Source organism: Taudactylus pleione, unplaced genomic scaffold, assembly GCF_031769625.1.
Source record: "Taudactylus pleione unplaced genomic scaffold, aTauple2 ptg000106l, whole genome shotgun sequence".
NCBI lineage: Eukaryota > Metazoa > Chordata > Amphibia > Anura > Myobatrachidae > Taudactylus > Taudactylus pleione.
Window position 1 is genome coordinate 394,694 of NW_028284508.1, and position 22,984 is coordinate 417,677.

Sequence of the window (22,984 nt, forward strand, 5' to 3'; positions counted from 1 at the left end):
CCTTTCCTCCCCCCCCTTTTCTCCCCACTCTGTCCTTCCCTTCCACCCCTTTTCTCCCCACTCTGTCCTCCCCCCCCCCTTTCTCCCCACTCTGTCCTTCCCTCCCCCCCCTTTTCTCCCCACACTGTCCTTTCCTTCCCCCCCTTTTATACCTGGTTTTCCCATTTTGTTCTCTGCTGTTGTCAAGTTTATTATATAATTTAAAATGACTAAATGAATAGTTTGTTATTTTTCAATTACTAATTTGGAACACTGTTTTATGCTTGACTAAATTTTAAATGTTTTTATTTTTAATATAATTTCGAACTTAATATAACTTACCATATTAACATTCTCAGGGGCGGATTGGGTAGCCGGGAAGCCGGGCTGGTTCCCGCTGGGCCGATCCCTTAGCTGACTTTAGGGGCCGGCGGCTGCACTTTCCTCACCCACCCCTCTCCTTTGGTGGCCCAGCTGCTGCCATCGGAGCTCAGCTCCGATCGCACAGTGTTCCAGGCTGCTACACTAACAATGTATGGTAAGAAAAATGCCTGCCGGGGGAGCTGCTGCGCATGCCCAGCCGCAGCAGCTCCTCCCATAATCCTTTGCGGAGTCTGTCACTGACGACTTTGCCTCCAGGCTTTCTGCGGCCGCCGGCCGACCTCTGTCCATGAGTAGTGTAACTATCTACGTGCACGCTGGCTGCTACTACAAGCAGCCTGTGCACACACAGAATGCCGGGCACAGCAGCAGCCTGTAAATTCTGACTGTGTCATACAGTGTGACAGCTGACAGTAAGTATCCTGTTTTATTATACCTAAATTATGTCTGCCTACTGCTCCACTTGCTATATATATATATATATATATACACATCTAGAGTGCCACTCATCCACTTGCTATATACAGTATATTTTGAGATAGATGTATATATAGATCTAGCTCTCCCTCTCTCTCTCTCTCTCTCTCTATATCTGACAGTGGAATTGGGAAAAAGCATGCGCCTAATAGTGTAGTATTTGAGAACAGTGATGTACGTGCTCAAAATAAAATGTGCGTACCAAATAATAAATCTTTAAAGCTTATCTGTGATTTCTTTACTGGGGTTCCATATGGTGGGGTGTGTATGGTCCTCCAACAAATCAGGAAAACCTTAATAGGAAAGGCTCAAACAGAGCCAGATAGAACACATATATAGTGTAGTATTTTTGTTTATATACAGCACATATAATTAAATATATTTCTACTTCAGGGTCCATAGGGTATCCACAGGATACCTTGGGGTATAAGTGTGACGTCAGTCGCAGGGCACCAAAGAGTTAAGCTTTCAGCCTCCCAGGATGCACTAGGTCCCCCTCCTATACCCCGCCCCCGGGCCAAGGCACCTCAGTTTAGTTTGGTGCCCGGCCGGAGTCGGGTGCACCTGTTGGAGTGGGGGCTAGAAGAGCCCCTGAAGCTTTTTCTTCATGCAGCTGTGGCTGCATATCTGGATGAACAGCATGGACAGTCAGTCCTGACGTCCATGCTGTCTTCCCTACACCCCGCCGGTACCAGAACGCCGGTACTGATCCGGGGATGCTGGTGGGCGTCTGGGGTCACAGCTAGCGGTGACCCCAGATGCTCCGGACCATGGCCGGATTCAAGGGGGACAGAGGTAAGCAGCGGGGTCCCGCGGTGGGTCCCCGCTGATCACATGGTCCTAAGTCCCCAGGCAGGGGGCTCCCTGGGGACTGGCTGCAGCGTGGAGCCAGGCGACCAACCTGCGCTTCCACTACCCCCTGGGACAGCGGACCGCAGCAGAGCGGTAGCGCTGCGGCGTCCCAGGGGTTAAATGCATGCCAGGGGAGCGCGCCTTCCCTGTCTCACAGCCGGCGCCTCCCCCGCTGCACACAGCCCTCTCTGCACTGTGCTGACTGGTCCTGTGTCAGCGCTCCTCCCCCAGGCCAGCTTCTCTCTGCTCCTCGGCGGCCATCTTCTCTGCAACGCATGGTGAACGCTGCTGGAAGTCTGGAAGGAAGCATCGTGGTCTGGGTCCCCCCGCATACCTCTCCTCCGCTGTGGCTCAGGTCTGTGTATGCAGCGCTGTGTCCTACCAGGCCCTGTGTCTGTGTAGTTGAGTGATCAGCGCTGTTAGTGCAGGAATTGTTATTTCTCTGCATTGTATGTGACTGTGCTAGCGCTGCCTGTAACTATTCTTCTCTAAACTGTCAGCTTTATTACTGTCCCTGTTCTTTCTGCTAAAGCCCTTGCGGTGCGGTGCTGCAGGGTGGTCTCTCGCCTATTTAATACTTAATTGGTGAGAGAGGTCACATACGTGGTGCCATCATGTCTGAAAGTGATTTTCCCCTCCGGCTACAGTGTACCACGTGCAAAGTACCGTTAGCGGAGGGGGAGGGTAGCGCGGAGGGCCTTTGCCGGCAGTGTTGTCCATGGCGCGGCCTATTACGGTTACAGCACCGGTACAGGAGCCGCCCTGGGCTTGTTTCGCTCAGGCGTTAACAGCTTTAGTGGGCCAGTTAGCTCCGCAGCCCGCGTTTACTCCGATGGGTTTGTCCCAGCAGTCTGTGGTGTCGTCACCCAGGCAGGGGTTCCCACGACAATTGGTGGTACCACACAGTCTCCCTATTTCCCCGCTCCCGGGTTCTCAGGAGCCAGCGTGGGTTAACTCCCTGACGAGTTCTTTACAGCACTTGTCGGATGTGTTGCAAGGGGAGTCTGTGATGCGGCCTCATAAAAGGCCGGTGGCGTCTCTGTCCGCTCCTTATGAGGATGACGAAGGGACGTCTGATGATGGGGAGATTCTGGATCCTTACGATCAGGAACCTTTCCATACTAAGGACGCTGATGCTAAGTCCAAAGTATATATTCCTGGACTTATTCGGGCGGTCCGCACAGCCTTGGTGATTGAGGACGAAGTTCCCCCAGCGGCTAAATCTAAGTATGCCTTTTTCAAAGATGTGAAGGGCGATGCCACAGTCTTTCCTCTTTCGGATCAGTTGGTGGACCATTTAGAGGAGGCGTGGAAACAACCTGGCAAAAGATACCAGCCGCAGAGACGCCTGGCGGTGGCTTATCCGTTCGCGGATAATTATTTTGCTAAGTGTGAATCCCCTCCACAGGTGGATTCTCACGTGACCCGTCTTGTCCGTAGTGCCACATTGCCGATGCCATCCATGTCCTCCCTTAAGGATGCTACGGACCGCAAGGTAGAAATCTGCCTGAAGTCCGCTTATTCCCTTGCAGGGGGGGCAGCACGGCCGGCTATGGCCATTTGCTGGGTTGCCAGAGCGATGGAGCGCTGGGCGGATTCATTAGAGGCTTCTTTTGAATCCGACTGTCCGGCCGAACAAGCGGAGTTGATTGGCAATCTCCGTGATTCGGCCACCTACATCAACGAGGCGGCTCTAGACATTAGTACTCTGGTGTCTAGAATTTCTTCAGCAGCGGTAGCTGCTCGTCGCACCTTGTGGCTGCGATCCTGGAAGGCGGACGCAGATCCAAGAAAGGTCTGGAAGCGTTGCCGTTTACCGGAGAAGTTCTCTTCGGTCCGGATCTGGATAAGATTGTGGCCACGCTGGCGGCAGCCAAATCTGCTTGTCTCCCGTCGGCCGCTGCTCCTTCTGGTTCTGGACCATCGTCCTTTCGGTCATCTAGGGCCCAGGGCAGGCCCAAACCACAGTCGTTTCCTCGACAGGCTGGCCCTAAGAAATCGGTCAAGCCCCGGAAACAGGCATGGAGTACCAGACGTCCGGCCCCCAAGCCAGATGACAAGCCTGCGGCCTGACGGTCCGGGTCTCCCCTTGGGGGATCCCAGGGTGGGAGGCCGCCTGCTGCAGTTCTCCCGGTGTTGGTCGTTCACTACGACAGACACTTGGGTTCTGGAGGTGGTCTCTCACGGGTACGCCCTCTCCTTCCGGCACAGACCCCCGGCTCGATTCTTCACCACGGGTCTACCATCAGACCGGAACAAGGCTACGGAGCTGCGGAAGGTATTGCACACTATGCTCCAGGCTGGAGTTATAGTGCCTGTTCCATTCTCCCAGAGGGGCCAGGGTTTCTATTCAAATCTATTTTTGGTACAGAAACCCAATGGGTCATATCGTCCGATTCTCAACCTCAAAGCACTCAACAAGTCTTTGCGGGTCCCGAAGTTTCGGATGGAGACCCTACGGTCCATCATTCTGGCGCTGGAACCTTGGGACTACATGGTGTCATTGGACATACAGGACGCTATGGCGGTCATGGCGGCTTCTCTGCGGCTGCAAGGAGTCCGCATGTTGCCGTACTTGGACGACCTGTTATTGGTGGCAGGATCTCCAGAGCTCCTGTTACACCACTTGGACCTGACCATTGCACTGCTGCAACGGCACGGCTGACTAATTAACTGGCAGAAGTCCACTCTAATCCCGTCTCGGAGGATTCTGCATCTTGGAGCCTTATTGGACTCGGGACAGCAAAGGATCTTCGTGACGGAGGACAAGATCTCTGCTTTACAGTCAAGGGTGCGCAGTTGTCTGCACAGCCGCCGGGTGTCCTTACACTCGGCGATGAGCTTACTGGGCTCCATGGTGTCGGTGTTCGACATGGTGGAATACGCCCAGTTTCACTCTAGACCTCTGCAGCACCTGATCCTGTCCAAGTGGAACGGGCTGCCTCAGTCTCTGAAGTTCCAGACGATTGTGCTCACCCCGGAGGTTCGCCTGTCCCTTGCGTGGTGGTTAAAGATGACCCACCTCAACAAGGGACGTCCGTTCTGGGTTCCAAATTGGCTCCTGTTGACAACGGACGCCAGTCTTCGGGGCTGGGGAGCAGTTTCGGGTCCACACTTGTTTCAGGGCAGGTGGACACCGACAGAAGCGGAGCTTCCAATAAATATCTTGGAACTCCGTGCGGTCTTCAATGCTCTCCTGCAGGCACAGCGGTTTCTCCAGGGTCACCCGGTGCAGGTCCAGTCGGACAATGCTACCACCGTGGCCTACATAAACAGGCAAGGAGGAACTCGCAGTCGGGCGGCTCTCGTAGAGGTCTCTCGGATCCTGGTTTGGGCGGAGCGCAATCTTCCGGCCATATCAGCGGTCTTCATCCCGGGAGTGCTAAATTGGGAGGCGGACTTTCTAAGTCGCCAGGACGTTCATCCAGGGGAATGGTCCCTGCACCCGGACGTTTTTCAACTACTGGTGGACAGGTGGGGTCTTCCAGAAATCGACCTCATGGCGTCCCGGCACAACAACAAGTTGCCGGTGTACGGGTCTCGCACAAGAGACGAAGGGGCGTCTCTGGTGGATGCTCTGTCCGTCCGGTGGACGTCCAGGTTCGCATACCTGTTCCCTCCGGTCTCCCTTCTTCCACGGGTAATCCGGAAATTCAAACAGGAAGGAGGGACGCTCCTGTTGATAGCTCCCGCGTGGCCCAGACGGCACTGGTTCTCAGACCTTCAGGGTCTGTCCGTGGACAGTCCTCTGCGGTTGCCGCTACGACCGGACCTTCGGTCTCAGGGTCCTTGTCTTCACCCGGACCTGACTCGGCTGTCTTTGGCGGCGTGGCTGTTGAGACGGCCATGCTGAGGTCCTGGGGGTTTGCCAGCTCTGTGGTGCGTACCATGTTACGAGCTCGGAAACCGTCTTCCGCGAGGATATACCATCGCGTGTGGCATACGTTCTTCCAGTGGTGTCGACCGAGAGGTTATGCACCGCGGGAGTTTCGTCTGTCTCGGATTCTCGCCTTCCTGCTAGCGGGACTAGATCATGGGCTTCGCCTTGCTTCTTTGAAGGTACAGGTTTCGGCCCTATCTGTCTGGTTTCACCGTAGGATTGCTACAATCCCGGATGTGCGCACCTTTATGCAAGGTGTTCTCCATATTCAGCCGCCCTTTGTTCCACCTGTGGCGCCTTGGGATTTGGCTGTGGTCCTGAGGGCTCTCCAAGGACCGCCGTTTGAACCACTGGGCTCAGTGGATATTAAATGGCTAACAGCTAAGACTGTTTTCCTTCTGGCCGTTGCTTCAGCCAGACGTGTTTCTGAGTTAGGGGCTCTTTCTTGTAGACCCCCTTTCTTGGTTTTTCATGGGAACAGGGCAGTGCTCTGCACTCGGCCCGAGTTTCTTTCCAAAGTTGTTTCCCAGTTTCAGGTTAACGAGGAAATAGTTGTTCCGGCCTTTAACTCACCGGGTCTGTCCGTGGGTGAGGCCTCTTTGGATGTTGTGCGGGCCTTAAGGACTTATGTGGACCGCACTTCTTTGTTTAGGAAGTCGGACGCTTTGTTGTCCTCTATGGCTTCTGTAAAAAGGGTTGGCCTGCTTCAAAGCAAACTTTGGCAGCCTGGATCCGTATGGCTATTTCTGAAGCTTATCTTCATGAAGGCCTACCGGTCCCTCCTTCTCTGAAGGCTCATTCCACTAGGTCTGTGGGTCCTTCGTGGGCAGCTCGACGTGGTGCCTCGGCAGTTCAGATCTGCAAGGCTGCTACGTGGTCTTCTGTCCATACCTTCGTGAGGTATTACAGGTTTGACACCTTCGCCTCTCAGGATGCTTCCTTCGGGCGGCGGATTCTCCTTTCTGCACAGGAGCGTCCCCACCCTTAAAGGATACTGCTTTGGGACATCCCCAAGGTATCCTGTGGATACCCTATGGACCCTGAAGTAGAAAATATGAGATATGGTAAGAACTTACCCTTGTTATCTCTATTTCTACGAAGTCCATAGGGTTCCACAGGACTCCCGCCCTGTCGCACCTGTGCTGCAGATGGGCTTTGCTCTGGTCACCGGTTTTCCGTCTCCCTCTGGTGAGAATGTGATTCTTGTATGTGTCCAGATCTTTGTTCTCTCTCTTCCTTCTCCTCCTCCGGCCTATGGCTTGGTAACTAACTGAGGTGCCTTGGCCCGGGGGCGGGGTATAGGAGGGGGACCTAGTGCATCCTGGGAGGCTGAAAGCTTAACTCTTTGGTGCCCTGCGACTGACGTCACACCTATACCCTAAGGTATCCTGTGGAACCCTATGGACTTCGTAGAAATAGAGATAACAAGGGTAAGTTCTTACCATATCTCATATTATTGCGTACCAGAAAGATACTTGGACATCTGCATGTAATACTCTGATATTAGGATCCCATGGACAACCTCATGGTCTGGTGGATAAGGTTTAGCCTCAAATAAGCAAAAAATGACCCTTATCACAGGTGTGCTTTTCCACAGAAAGGGGGGTTTTAATCACATTTATAGGGATACAGAGTAAACAGGGGTTAACACAACATAAGTAATAGGAATAGTAAAATGCTTATCTGCAATAAATTCAGCAGAGTGGAGAGATACTGGAGCAAGGTCCCAACGCGTTTCGTCTATTCAGACCCCTGAGGAAGTCTGAATAGACGAAACGCGTTGGACCCTTGCTCCAGTATCTCTCCACTCTGCTGAATTTATTGCAGATAAGCATTTTACTATTCCTATTACTTATGTTGTGTTAACCCGTTTACTCTGTATCCCTGTAAATGTGATTAAAACCCCCCTTTCTGTGGAAAAGCACACCTGTGATAAGGGTCATTTTTTGCTTATTTGAGGCTAAACCTTATTCACCAGTGCGCAGACCATGAGGTTGTCCATGGGATCGTAGAGGAATTATCAGAGTATTACATGCAGATATCCAAGTATCTTTCTGGTACGCAATATATATTTAATTATATGTGCTGTATATAAACAAAAATACTACACTATATTTGTGTTCTATCTGGCTCTGTTTGAGCCTTTCCTATTAAGGTTTTCCTGATTTGTTGGAGGACCATACACACCCCAACATATGGAACCCCAGTAAAGAAATCACAGATAAGCTTTAAAGATTTATTATTTGGTCCGCACATTTTATTTTGAGCACGTACATCACTGTTCTCAAATACTACACTATTAGGCGCATGCTTTTTCCCAATTCCACTTTCAGATCCTATCTATCCTGATCGCCGCTCAGGAAATTGGGAAGACTGCTGCCACCTCCACCAGAGGGATTAAAAGTGTCATATGTGCCAGCACTATATGGACTGTACTTTGTCTTGAAACACACCTATTGCACAAGTAGTGCAACACGTTCATAAAGACTTTAACCAGTGCGCCGGTCTATACACTCCTTACAAACCATATATATATATAGCAGGTGGACGAGTGGCACTCATAGATAGATAGATATATACACATCTAGAGTGCCATTCATCCGCTATATATATATATTTCTACTTCAGGGTCCATAGGGGGTCCACAGGGTTGACCTTGGGGTATAGCTGGATCTGGATCCACGGGCACCACGCAGTTAAAGCTTTGCTGCTCCCAGGATGCACTTGGGTCCGTCCTCCTCTATACCCCGCCCCGGCCACAGGCACCTCAGTTTTAGTTGGTGCCCGGCCGGAGTCGGGTCACCCTGTCGCAGTGGGGCTGCAGGAGCAGCCCCTAAGCTTTATTTTAAAAGAGAAATTTTTTATTTTTTTCTACTTTTTTTACACTGTTAGAGCGGCAGCATCAGACTGTCCTTTAGGACGTCCACGCTGCCGCTCCTTCTCCCCGCTGGCGCCGCGACGCCAGTACAGCTCTGGGGATCGCGGCGGGACCCCAGAGCCTGTACTAGCCGGGCTCTGGGGACTCCCTTGACTGCTGCCGGACGCGACGGGGATCAGGTAAGCCGCGGGTCGCCGCGTGCGGCGGGCCGCGGATACTTCAATGCAGTCAGGAGCCTCCGGTCTCTGGGGACAGACCGGAGGCGCTAGCGGCGGCGGCGGGCTCCCCCTCAATTGAGGAATACCCCGCGTGTACGCTAGACCACCAGGGTATCAGGCTGGTAGCGGGACCGGCAACCCGGGGGTTAATTGCTAGCCAGGGGAGGCAGCCTTCCCTGTCTAGTGGCTCCTCCCCTCAGCTCAGCGCGCCTTTCAACTAGGAGTCTGGCGTCGCTGAGCTGCTCTTATCTCTCGGCCACTCCTCCTCTGAGGTCTCCGGCGGCCATCTTTACTGGCACATCGCAGACTCCCAGGCGGTATCAAGTGGACCGGTCCCCCTGTGTACCTCTCCCCTGCAAAAGGACAGTGTACACAGCGCTATAGCCCTCCCAGACACTGAATCTGGGCGGTTGATTGTAGCGGAAGGTGCAGTGAGTATAACTTTTCTGCATTGTATGTGACTATTGCTAGTGCTGCCTGTCTGTGACTTATTCTCCTTACTGTCAGCTTATAACTATCCCTTTCCTTCTCCTACGGCCCGGCAGGTGTGTGGGGGAAGGGCGTTTTTCTGAGACCCTCACTTATATAAAACACGTATTTGTGGGGTCAGTCACATACTGTTGTGTGCTACACAGTACCATATCTGGGCTGTTGTGTCGCATACTGGTGAGTGCGCGGGTGTTAAAACCGTAATTCCTCTGGTGATACCTATTTCTTGTGATTTACGGTATCATGTCTGATGAGGAGACTGAGCGCTCTGTGGCTCCTGTGCTATTTTCCTGCAGACGTTGTGCTGCTGGAGTTGATGGGGAGGACTTATCTCAGGATGGTCTGTGCGGGCGGTGCCAGCTGGTACCGGGCCCCTCCAACCCCCCTGTATCACAGGACCCTCCTTGGGCGATGTTTTCACAGGTGCTGGCGTCTATTGCGGACCGGTTATCGGTCCCATCAGCAGTCCCTTCTAGGGCGTTACCGCAGCCCACCATCCCCCATTCCCCGAGGGTTCCACAAATGTTGCGGTCTTCCCCCGGGGCCCAGACTGTGGGTCCTTACTCGGGACTGCCTGTGTATGTGCAGTCTTCCCCAGGGACGCGTCAGTCTGTAGTGCCTTTGCAGAGTTTTGCTCCGACGGCTCCTCCGCCTTGGGTGGATGTTCTATCCAGCTCCGTACAGAGTCTGGCGGCTTCATCCTCGGCGTTTCAGTCCATGTTGCAAGGTGATGTGCCACCAAGGGTGTCTAAACGTCCGGTTGTGAGTTCACTAGCTGCGCAGTTGTCGGACTCGGAAGTGTCCTCAGATGATGGAGAAATCCATGAGGACTCTGACTCTGATGTCATGGGGCAGGAGGTGGAAGCTAAGTCCTCCATTAATGTTCCAGCCTTAGTTAGGGCGGTGCGGGCTATCCTACATGTTGAGGATGATGCGCCGGCTCCTAGGTCGAAGTTTCCTAATTTTAAAAAGGCCAAGGTGACCTCAACTGTGTTCCCCCTGTCTGATCAATTATCGGATCATATGGCGGCGGCCTGGCAATTACCTAGTAAGAGGTTCCATCCACAGAAGAGGTTGGCGGCGAACTATCCTTTTCCTGAAGCTCATTGCAGGAAATGGGAAACTCCGCCGGCGGTGGATTCCCACGTTACCCGCTTGATCAAAAGCGCGACGCTGCCATTGCCGTCTATCTCCTCTTTGAAGGATCCCACGGACAGGAAGGTGGAGACTTGCTTAAAGTCCATTTATTCTCTTTCCGGGGCGGTGGCTCGCCCGTCCATGGCTATCTCCTGGGTGGCTAAAGCCATTGAGGCATGGGCCAATGCCTTGGAGGATACCTTTCCTGATGAGGCTCCGGATATCCAGAGAGCGTTAGTGGGACAGATGCGGGATGCAGCTTCCTATATTGGGGAAGCGTCTTTGGATGCCAGCCTGCTCACTTCTAGGGTGTCGGCTGCAGCGGTGTCTGCTCGGCGCTCCCTGTGGCTGAGGTCCTGGAGGGCTGATGCAGATTCAAAAAAGGGTCTGGAGGCCTTGCCTTTTAATGGTGATTTACTATTTGGTCCGGATTTGGACAGAATAGTGGATACTTTGGCTAAGTCCAAGTCGGCTTTTCTCCCTTCGGCCTCTGCGCCGGCTAAAGTGAGGAGCTCTGCCTTTCGGTCCTTTCGGGTTCAGGGTAAGGCCAAGGGCCAGTCCTTCCCGAGACATTCGGCGACCAAGGCCGCACCCAAGCCCAAGAAGCAGGCATGGAGTGCTCGGCGCCCTTCTTCCAAGCAGGAGGATAAGCCTGCTGCCTGATGGGACGGGCCTTTCTCTGGGGGACCCCAGAGTGGGAGGCCGACTTCTCCAATTCGCCCAGTGTTGGCACAATACCACCACGGATGCCTGGGTTCGAGAAGTAGTCTCTCAGGGGTACGCCCTGTCTTTTCGGTTCAGGCCGCCCCACCAGTTTTTCTGTACGAGTCCTTCTCTGGACAAGACCAAAGCTGGTCAGATTCAGGTAGCTATAGAATCCTTGCTACAAGCAGGGGTCATTGTTCCCGTTCCGCAGTCTCAGCGCGGGACGGGGTACTATTCTACTCTGTTTCTGGTACAGAAACCCAATGGTTCTCATCGCCCTATCCTGAATTTGAAGTCTCTGAACAGATACCTCAGAGTTCCCAGGTTCAGGATGGAAACGTTACGTTCCATCATTCTGGCGATGGAACCCGGGGATTATATGGTCTCCCTCGATATCCAGGACGCCTATCTCCATGTGCCCATAGCACCGGCACATCAGCGGTATCTGAGGTTTGCTATCCTGAACCATCACTACCAATTTCGGGCGTTGCCTTTTGGCCTTTCCACGGCTCCGAGGGTGTTCACCAAGGTGATGGCGGTTATGGCTGCCCACCTTCGGGGTCAGGGTCTACGTCTGTTGCCGTACCTGGACGATCTTCTGCTGCTGGCGAGCTCCCCGGAGGTGCTTCTTCGACATCTCCACCTGACCATTGCTTGTCTTCAAGCACACGGGTGGTTGATAAACTGGAAGAAGTCCTCCCTGATTCCATCACAGCGGATGGCTCATTTGGGAGCCCTGCTGGATTCTCGTCAGCAGCGGATTTTCCTGACTCCAGAGAAGGTCTCCTCCCTGCAGCTGCGGATACACAGTTGCCTGAGCAGTTGCCGCCTGTCGGTCCATTCAGCTATGAGAGTTCTGGGGTCCATGGTGTCGACATTCGACATGGTGGAATTTGCCCAGTTCCATTCCCGGCCCCTGCAGGGGCTGATTCTATCGGAATGGAACGGGTTACCTCACCGGATCCGCTCTCAGATGCTGGTGTTGTCCGCGGAGGTTCGGCAGTCTTTGGCTTGGTGGCTTCAGACGGCGCATCTGGTCGAGGGGCGCCCCTTTTGGATCCCGGACTGGGTCCTGCTCACGACGGATGCCAGTCTTCGGGGTTGGGGGGCAGTGACCGGCTCATTATCGCTTCAGGGTCGTTGGTCCGCGGAAGAAGCACTTCTCCCCATCAACATCCTGGAACTGCGGGCTGTGTACAGGGCCCTGCAGTCGTCCGGCCCCGCTCTTCACGGAAGGGCGGTTCAGGTGCAGTCCGACAACGCCACCACGGTGGCGTACATCAACCACCAAGGGGGAACTCGCAGTCGGGCAGCAATGTCGGAGGTGTCTCGCATTCTTGCTTGGGCGGAGTGTCACGTTCCAGCGATCTCGGCAGTCTTCATTCCCGGAGTCCTCAATTGGGAGGCGGACTTCCTCAGCCGTCACGATGTGCATCCCGGGGAATGGTCGCTTCACCCAGAGGTGTTTCAGCTACTCGTGGACAGGTGGGGGCTGCCGGAGCTGGACTTGATGGCCTCCCGTCACAATCACAAGTTGCCCGTTTACGGGTCAAGGACAAGAGACGCAGGCGCCTGTCTGGTAGACGCTCTGTCGGTGAAATGGACGTTTCACCTGGCGTATCTGTTTCCTCCGATATCCTTACTTCCTCGGGTTCTGCGGAAATTCAAGCAGGACGGCGGCACGCTCGTGCTGGTGGCTCCGGCGTGGCCCAGACGTCCTTGGTACTCCGATCTGAGGTGCCTCTCCATCGACGCTCCGTACCTTCTTCCTCAGCGTCGGGACCTGTTGTCTCAGGGGCCCTGCCTTTACCCGGATCTGGGTTGGCTGTCTTTGACGGCGTGGCTCTTGAGACAGCCGTCTTGAGGTCTAGGGGTTTCTCCAGTTCAGTGATTGGTACCATGCTTAGGGCACGCAAGCCTGCTTCCGCGCGGATTTACCACAGGGTGTGGCGCACTTATTTTCAGTGGTGTGAATCCAGAAACTATGATCCGCAGGTGTTCCGGGTTTCCAGAATCTTGGAATTTCTTCAATCGGGTTTGGACCTCGGCTTACGCCTGGCCTCTCTGAAGGTTCATGTGTCTGCTTTGTCCGTGTGGTTTCAGCGACGGATTGCTACACTGCCAGATGTTTACACCTTTTTCCAAGGTGTTCTCAGGATCCAGCCTCCCTTCGTGCCTCCGGTGGCTCCGTGGGACTTGACGGTGGTACTGAGGGTCTTGCAGGGTCCTCCTTTTGAGCCGCTTGAGTCGGTGGAGCTCAAGTGGCTGACGTTTAAGACCATTTTTCTCCTGGCAATTGCTTCGGCCAGGAGGGTTTCAGAATTGGGGGCGCTTTCCTGTCGCCCTCCTTTTCTGATTTTTCACCAGGACAGGGCAGTGCTCCGCACGCGTCCTGAGTTTTTGCCCAAAGTGGTTTCAAAGTTCCACATTAATCAGGAACTTGTTGTGCCAGCTTTTCAGTCACCTGATCTTTCTGCTGGTGAGGCTTCCTTGGATGTGGTCCGGGCACTTAGAATCTATGTGGACCGGACTGCTTCGGTTAGGAAGTCGGATTCTTTGTTTGTCCTCTTCGGTTTTCACAAGAGGGGTTGGCCTGCCAACAAGCAAACGTTAGCCCGTTGGCTTCGTTCAGTTATTTGTGAGGCTTATGCGCAGGAGGGTTTACCTGTGCCAGCCTCTGTTAAGGCTCATTCCACTCGTTCTGTGGGTCCCTCTTGGGCTGCTAGACGTGGCGCCTCCGCTGTTCAGCTGTGTAAGGCGGCTACTTGGTCTTCAATTCAGACGTTTTTGAGATTTTATGCGTTTGACACCTTCGCCTCTCAGGATGCATCCTTTGGGCGCCGGGTACTCCTTTCAGCACAGGAGCGTCCCCGCCCTTAGTTGAACTGCTTTGGGACATCCCCAAGGTCAACCCTGTGGACCCCCTATGGACCCTGAAGTAGAAAACAAGAGATATGGTAAGAACTTACCTTTGTTATCTCTGTTTCTACGAAGTCCATAGGGTCCACAGGGCGCCCGCCCTGATGCACCTGGCTTCAAATGGGCTGTGTGGCTGGTCACCGGTTTTCCGTCTCCCATTTCTGTGAGTATGGTTTCTTGTGTGTTCCAGTCTTCCTTCTCTCTGTTTAGTCTCCTCCTCCGGCCTTAGCTGCTTACCAACTGAGGTGCCTGTGGCCGGGGCGGGGTATAGAGGAGGACGGACCCAAGTGCATCCTGGGAGCAGCAAAGCTTTAACTGCGTGGTGCCCGTGGATCCAGATCCAGCTATACCCCAAGGTCAACCCTGTGGACCCTATGGACTTCGTAGAAACAGAGATAACAAAGGTAAGTTCTTACCATATCTCTTGTTATATATATATATACACACACATATATCTACTGTATATGCATACTTGTGCGTGTGTATATATATATACATATGGAATGCCACCACTCGAGATTCCGGCAGTCAAAATTCCGACTCCTCTCTTGGTTCCTAAAGCTAACCTCCCCACGTCCTAAACCTAACCCTTTTGCCTCAGTACCTAACCCTATCCCTCCCACTAGTACTTAACCCCCGCCAAACCTAAAAATGTTGTGGCACCCCTGACTCCATCTGTATTGGTGTTTTGCTGTATTTACCACTGTGCATCATGCAAAGGGTTAGTAATAGCCGCGACTGCATCCAATTTAGAATCAGGCCCTATAAGGGGGGAGTATCCTGTCCCCTCAGCAGACTCCATCCTCTCAACTGAGCCTGTCCCATTAGGGCTGCTTCCAAAAAATTCCCGGGCTGGTTTTCTGTCCCAATCCGCCCCTGAACATTTTTTAATTCAATATTATTGTTCTTTCAAATTTCTACCCCGCCCTCCGTTACAGGTTTGATATTCTGTGTAACGGATGTTTGGTTTGTGGGTCATTCATTTTGATTTTGATTATCGTTTGATTTCGGGCGGCTCACTTTGCCTTGGCTGGGGAGAGTGGCTGCATTGTCCTTTGTCAGCTAGGATTCATTGGCTAGGTTTCAGAGGTCTTTGTTGGGAGTTCCTTAAACCCAGGTGGTTAGCTGCTGCTGTGGCAGTTTGGTGTCCCCAAAGTGCTGGTATTACATCTAGATGGGAATGACCTTGGGTCTAGGATAGGTCTTGACTTACGCCTTAACATCATGTTGGACCTTCTACTCATAATGGGTGCTTGGCCGTCTATACCATGCTGTGGTCTTTCATTACTCCGAGGCAGCAGTGGCATGGTGCACGTTGTCCGAGGGCTTTGGAAGAGGCTAGATGATTAATGCGGCTGTGGCTAAATTTGTGCTGGCGCATGGAGGTTTTGTGGTGAAGCTTCCTTTGATCCGTTTCTGTGATAAGTATCTCTATAGGCCCGATGGGGTGCATTTGATGGAAGAGGTTTTGGTCTTGTTTCTGAATAGTTTGTTTGCTGGTATGGGTCAGGTGGTCTAGTTTTGTATGGTGGCGGGTTGCTTTTCTGTTAGGCAGAAACTGGCATTGGTGTAAAAGTACGGCTTATAATCAGCCCGGGTGCAGTTTGTGCAATGGGTACACTCACCTTCTAGTAATTTGTGGAGAAATACTGTACCACCTTTAAGGAGGCAGTATGATAATCTACGGATGGGATTTGGAGAGTTGAAGGTTTGTGCTTAGTACTCTAGTGTTAGGTTTTTGCATCCACTGGGCGGATACTGATCTAGGTTTCTTATTTCTCCACTAAAAATAATATGCAACAAGTCAATGTGAAAAGGACTTTACCTAATTTCAACAATGGTAGTAGTTAGTTGACTTGCATTTATCAGTGGGGCCATTGCTTCTTTTGACTTCCCCATAAATCCTTTAAGCCTTCCCAGATCCTCTTGACAATGGAGCTGATTCAGAGAAGTGCTCTAACCCGATGGTTAGCCCACGTCTCCGATTGTGCCTCCTCTGCGCAGGCGCATGACCCATAATGTACATGCGCACGCAGTGCAGTATTGACAGTCTGCTGCCATTTCTGCGCAGAGAGGGGGAGGTGACAGCCTCCATTTCCCCAAACAGAGGCATCATGTCACCGTTGGGTGGGGCGGGGGAAGAGGCCAGGATCTACGTCGGCTGACGGAGATTTCCTGGCCTCTTTTGTGCATCTGCGTCAGTCGGCTAGAGTGACCCCACGGTCACTCATCCGGCCGAGGATCCCGCAGATAATCCATTGCTGCGTCCCTGGATGCAGATCGGAGCAGTAATGCATGCAGAAGGTGTGGTGCCCCCTGCTGCTTTACCATAATAGTGCTATTGCAGCTATTACCATGTTAGCAGCTGTGATAGCATCTCCGTCTGAGGCTGAATCACCCCCAATATTATTTGAGTTGGGTACGATATCCTACCGGTATCCTTCCCGACAGTCAAAATCCTAACAAATTTTAGTGAGTATTCTAACCCAAACCATCCCCTACCACAGCCTGACCTTAACCATCCCCTACCGCAGCCTAACCCTAACCATCCCCTACCGCAGCCTAACCCTAACCATCCCCTACCGCAGCTTAACCCTAACTATCCCCTACCGCAGCCTAACCCAAACCATCCCCTACCACAGCCTAACCCTAACCGTCCCCTACCGCAGCCTAATCCTAACCATCCCCTACCGCAGCCTAACCCAAACCATCCCCTACCGCAGCCTAACCCTAACCGTCCCCTACCGCAGCCTAACCCTAACCATCCCCTACTGCAGCCTAACCCTAACCATCCCCTTCCGCAGCCTAACCCTAACCATCCTCCTAGTGCCTAAGCCTAGTACTGCTGCCGGTACTGTGACCATAGGGATGGTCACTGCTGGGATACTGACTACATCCCTACTATAGAAGTGTGATACTACTATCATAATACAGTAGCTTGGTGCATATCCTAGTGCATACAGTACCTCCCAACTGTCCCGCATAAGGTGGGAGAGCCTCAACGTCTAAAGACTATCATGACAACAAGTTATCAAGTCAGGTAGAATGGGTTATAGTAAAAAGAAAGTGAAAGTCTCTTTAGTATATACTGTAGTAGTAATAAAGAATGTGATCATAAGGATGTGGCACCGGTACTCCCCAGGCACATCTAGACATCTGCATACTTGTAACTTGACTAATTCTTAATCCAACCATATTTGTGCAAAAAAATTTTATACAAATATTTGTGTGTTCTGCAGGCAATGAGTATGGTATCAGGGTTCGCTCCTCTTGTCACCACTGGGATTTTTGGTGCCACTCTGTCATCTGCTTTGGCCTGCCTGGTCTCTGCACCCAAAGTATTTCAGGTACATCATGGAATGACAAAGTGCATGTATATGAATAATATAATGGTACTGGCAAGTTCCTATGGTAAACACCTTATATGAAGAGCGGTGCATAACCAGTAAAACAGTGGTGGACAGCATGGGACCCGAGGCATCATGTGACTCACACAGTGGTCACATGCAGCCCTACTCACCATGGTAATGTTCCCATCAGTATGACCTGCTGGCTATGGGTTAAGATAATGATTATATTATGTGAACATATCTGGTGTTGCTCCACATAATGTGCGACCCACTTTATGGGATCAAAGGATTATGATGGGCATCGGTATTTCAACACCTAGCAATAATCCCTAGCCAGCATTATGCCGTCGGGATTGTGACTGCATCCCGATCAAAGGCCACTTGGGAGGCATCTGAAACATATGTTTTCTACCACTGTTCTAGCGGGGAATAAAAGCATTATCAGGTTATCCAGAAGTCTGAGAGCTGAAGATCTAAAAATGGTTATATCAATGTCTTTGTCATCACTAAGGTCAGGTTATGATGGTAATCTCTGTAATTATTACCCCTTTCTCCCTCTGCACAGTGCCTCTATAATCACTAAGGTCAGGTTATGATGGTAATCTCTGTAATTATTACCCCTTTCTCCCTCTGCACAGTGCTTCTGTAATCACTAAGGTCAGGTTATGATGGTAATCTCTGTAATTATTACCCCTTTCTCCCTCTGCACAGTGCCTCTATAATCACTAAGGTCAAGTTATGATGGTAATCTCTGTAATTATTACCCCTTTCTCCCTCCGCACAGTGCCTCTGTAATCACTAAGGTCAGGTTATGATGGTAATCTCTGTAATTATTACCCCTTTCTCCCTCCGCACAGTGCCTCTGTAATCACTAAGGTCAGGTTATGATGGTAATCTCTGTAATTATTACCCCTTTCTCCCTCCGCACAGTGCCTCTGTAATCACTAAGGTCAGGTTATGATGGTAATCTATGTGATTATTACCCCTTTCTCCCTCTGCACAGTGCCTCTGTAATCACTAAGGTCAGGTTATGATGGTAATCTCTGTAATTATTACCCCTTTCTCCCTCCGCACAGTGCCTCTATAATCACTAAGGTCAGGTTATGATGGTAATCTCTGTAATTATTACCCCTTTCTCCCTCCGCACAGTGCCTCTGTAAAGACAACCTCTACCCATTGATTGGTTTCTTCGGGAAAGGCTATGGAAAAAACAATGAGACGATTCGGGGATACATCCTCACCTTCCTTATTGCCTCCGCATTTATCCTCATTGGTTTGTTAATCACCCTTTATTTATACTTTGTGTCATAGCTAGCAGTGCGATTCTTCATGTTGCCTCCTTCAGCTTGAATAAGAAACTTTGGCCCTCATTCAGAGGCAGTCGCTAGAAGTGAGCGCTCTCTCTCTGAATGAGGGCGGCCACTTCATTTTTCAAGTACGGCCTCCTGGTCGCTAGCTAAGCTGTGGGTTAACACCCACAGCTTTAGCGAACGACCAGGTTGATGGTCGCGATGGTCAAGACCCTATGGTTGGGTCTCGGCAACCGCAAGCCCCAGGGAGCTTCCTGCTCTGATCGAGCAGGAAGCTCCCCACTGACATCACTGCAAATTATATGTTATATATATTGTATATATTCTATACCCTAATGCACAGCTGCAATGGCTATATTTGTTTATTTGAACTACTAGAATATTGAATTTGATTCTCTGTAACTTGGAGAGATAGTTATGAATGCGACAATATCTACATTCACAAATGCAGACAGTGGAATGTCAATCAGAGTATGCCAACACAGTACTAACGTTCTTTCAAGCGTTGTAACTAGGTCTGCACCATCATGTTAAAAGTTATATAGTGCCGACACGATTACAACGCTTGAACTAATGTTAGTAAAGTGTCATCATACTCTGATCGACATTATACTGCCGACAATGTGATTGTTGAAAATTCATACAGATCCCGTGCCCTGCACTGGTGAAAAGCACACTCTCCACTCATATGGGGTCTACACATATATGGGGTCTATTTATCGAGTAGTGATAACACCTTTTTCTGCTATTTAGTATTCAAAAAGGGCTATTACTGCTTCTCCATATTCTCTCCTGGCACCTCTGTTTTTTACACTTTGACACCGACCCCATAGAAGACAGTCAATTATAAAGCAAAGAAAAGCTCAGCTTTTAGTTGCTTGTGTTAGAATCATATTATATAGTACATGCTTATGTACTACAGACCCACAGGCATCCGGACTCTCCTAGTGATCCTTCTGCGCATGCAAAACTTTTTGGCTTGTGCATGCACAGTATGGCGGAAGGGATAAAGCAATATGATCTAGGGATGGCCATATCCCATCGATGGTCAGCAGATGGTTTTGCCATCGATGGCGGAGATCCAATGGTCTAGAGAGCCCTACCAATGTTTTTTACCTGATACTGGGAAACAGAGCATAGCTCTACCCTAACTTGACCCGCGATTGACCTACAACCCGGTGAGAGATAGAGCTGGGATGACCAGCGATGGGTGAAACCATCGATGGTTCCCCTGTCGATGGTTTCATATTATCAAGGTTAACCCCCAATGGTACCATCGTTGGATACCCACTGATGGCCATCCCTATTATGATCAGATTATTTCACCTTGCGATCCTGCTGTTGTGTAGTAAGCATGTACTACCTTTATGTCTCATGTATGCGCAGTACGGATGAAAAGTAAACGACAAGAGTTGGTGGATTTCACAGTCAGAGTTATGCCGGCTGCAGGAGGTACAAATACATCGCCAGAGACCTGGTTTATTGCATCACTAGTCCGATGGGTGTCAGATTGATAAATAGCTCTGCAAGCACCTTTTGTATTGCTGCAATAATTGGCAATACAGAACCTATGTTAACACCGAGAATACTGACAGATTGATGAATATACTCCGTAGAGAATAGATCAATTATTATAGTTAGCATTCCTGATACGAATACCAAAACTAAGTATTTTTTGTTAATACTGTGTAATGACAGGGTGTTAACTGACAGGTAAGCTCTAATATGAAAATCATGAGTGTGGATACGGATACATTGTTATTATACTGTAGCGCTTCTGTCTCCTACAGGTGAATTGAACACCATTGCTCCCATCATCTCTAATTTCTTCCTGTGTTCATAAACCCTGATTAATTTCAGCTGTTTCCATGCATCTGTAACTAATTCTCCAGGTCAGTGGCATATATTGGTCCCAGCTACTAACTTGCTTTACACATCTCTGCGACACTCCCGCAGCCTCATCTGGATGGTTTATGTTCATATAATGCTCGGTTGTGACTTCTCAACTTCATTTATTAGAGCTCATGTTTGCCTTCATCACAACAACCAATCAGCACTTTGCTTTAATCTATTTTGTGGTTTGACAATGAGGAAGTGACTGATTGGTTGCCATGATTTAGTGTAATTTTTGCATCTAATAGCGATTGACTAAGGTTCTCATTTACAGTCCAGCTTTCATGTGCAAAATTCTGTTTTGTTTTACAGGCGCAGTAAGAAAACATTGACTTTTGAGTTCTGCTCTGGTAGCCCTTGTAGCCCCTTTAGCTGGAGGTGGATCAGAGGACATGCACATGCTGCGTTAGTACAGTACGGATGTGTACATGTAAGTGTGACCTATATCCAGACCACTCCTGTTTGCTCGACTCTTAGTGCAGATATATATCCTTATTATTTATAATGATCATCTGCACAGATCTTTCCAGTGTTAAAAAACATATATAGATACAGACTGTGGCATGGCCCTTCCCCTACAGAGTAACACTGGGTACACACTGAGATGAGCAGGGACACCCTGGACATCACATGATTGTAGGTACACACTACAGTGACTAGTGAACGACGGATTGATCATTCGTTCCGTCCTCCATTAACATAAATTGTGTCACATACGAAATCATCAGGTTTGATGTGCAGCACATCAAAACAGATGTTGTTGCTAGTGACCGCGGGCAATCGCATATTGAGCGTACACACTGAGCGATGTTGGCGATTTGTTATTACGAATTGGCAAATCAGCCCGACATCGCTCCAGTGTGTACCCAGCTTTAAGCTAGCACCAGTGCTAATAGCCAGGGCTGGTAAAAACTAATGTGGGGGTAACGGAAAGCGCTTGTGCTCCCCTCCTAGGAAAAACAACCCCATCCTGTCAACACTTGAGCTCCTCTTACCTCCCATGGGTGGTGGTGGGTGTTGTGGTGGTAACATGAGAGCAATAGTTTAAAAATAGTATTTTAGTATCCAGCACCACTGCTACAAGTGCCCGCATACCCATGGCTGCCAGAACTTACTTCTATTATAGCCTGCAAAGCATCAGCACGCCTTAGCATTCATGGACAAATAGGACCTGTTAGTTATCATAGAAATATACACATTGACACTATATTACATTTCAATTATTTGAAGTAAAGACTCAGCCAATCTCCCTTTATATTCATTCTTTATGGCCTGATGAATTCCTATTGTATCTTCATCTACCGTCTTTTTTTCCTACCTATTTCCTTCTTTTCCTTCTTTCTTCTTCAGTAATAAAAAACAAACAAACAAACCGAGGACATATTTATATTTGTTGTTTACATGATTAATGCTCTATACCCACCAGGCTGGAGACCTTCATTTAAATATTACAGCAAATGGGCCTCACTGGAGCAATAGTATCTGTAGTCATCATGTTCCTGCTGGCCTGGGAATCTGCTCTGATCGCGATCGGCATTGTCATCTTCTTGCTGGCCTATGTCCTGTATAAGAAGCCTGGTAAGTACACCGTGCACAAGCTATCATACTGATGCCTCTAGTCTAGGCAGGAGTGCTGAGCCCGGGCCTGTGCTTGAATTATAATATTATCTTTTATTTATATAATGTCACAAGGTGTTCGCACTGCCGTACAGAGATTAAACAATACAATTATGCACCAGTACATAGGATGACACAAAGATACAACCCAAGGAATGCTGGAGCATGGAAGAGTAGGGTAGGGTAGGGTCAGGGCTGGATTAAGGCTTGTGGGGGCCCCGGGGCAACCAAGTTGTGGGGGCCCCATCAATAAAATTACTATGGCCCCACACGACGACTACTATGCCCCTTGTTCTCCGGACTCTCCCCTGACCGGCAAGGATCGCAGTATACTACTTCATGTCCGCAACTCTGCTGGGAACTGACTCCCAGCAGCATAGCGTACATGATCTAGTACAAATTGCAGGTTTTCGAGTGGGGGGTTTAGATGGGGGGGAGGCAGACAGAGCTAGGGGAGGTAGTGAGATATAGGTACATTAAGCTGTCTTTGGGTACATACTGCAGTTGATTACCGCGATATGTACCTAGAATATTGCAATTGACAGTTCTTCCGATAAGAGCTGTCTTTTGCGATGGCTCCGAACATCGGAGCTTCTGGGTTTAACACCCAGAAGTCCCTCTGGCATCTTTCTGCACATGCGCAGAAGGCCGCAGGGGGTGATGGCAGGGATCCGATCGGATCCCTCCCAAGGGGGAGCGTCCCGATAAGAAGCCCATAAGCTTCTATGGGGTAATGCCACCTGAATATGGCGTTACCTCATTTTCCCCTTTAGTACATGCCAGTTCATGAGAGGGAGGGAGATAGAGATCAAGATAGATAGATATGAGATAGATAGATAGATAGATAGATAGATAGATAGATAGATAGATAGATAGATAGATATGAGATAGATAGAGGG

General features: G+C 50.3%; 1 pseudogene; it reads left to right on the plus strand.

Annotated features, from left to right (window-relative positions):
- LOC148525494 (solute carrier family 12 member 3-like) overlaps positions 1–22,984 on the plus strand; it is a 137,097-nt pseudogene that overhangs the window by 110,787 nt on the left and 3,326 nt on the right.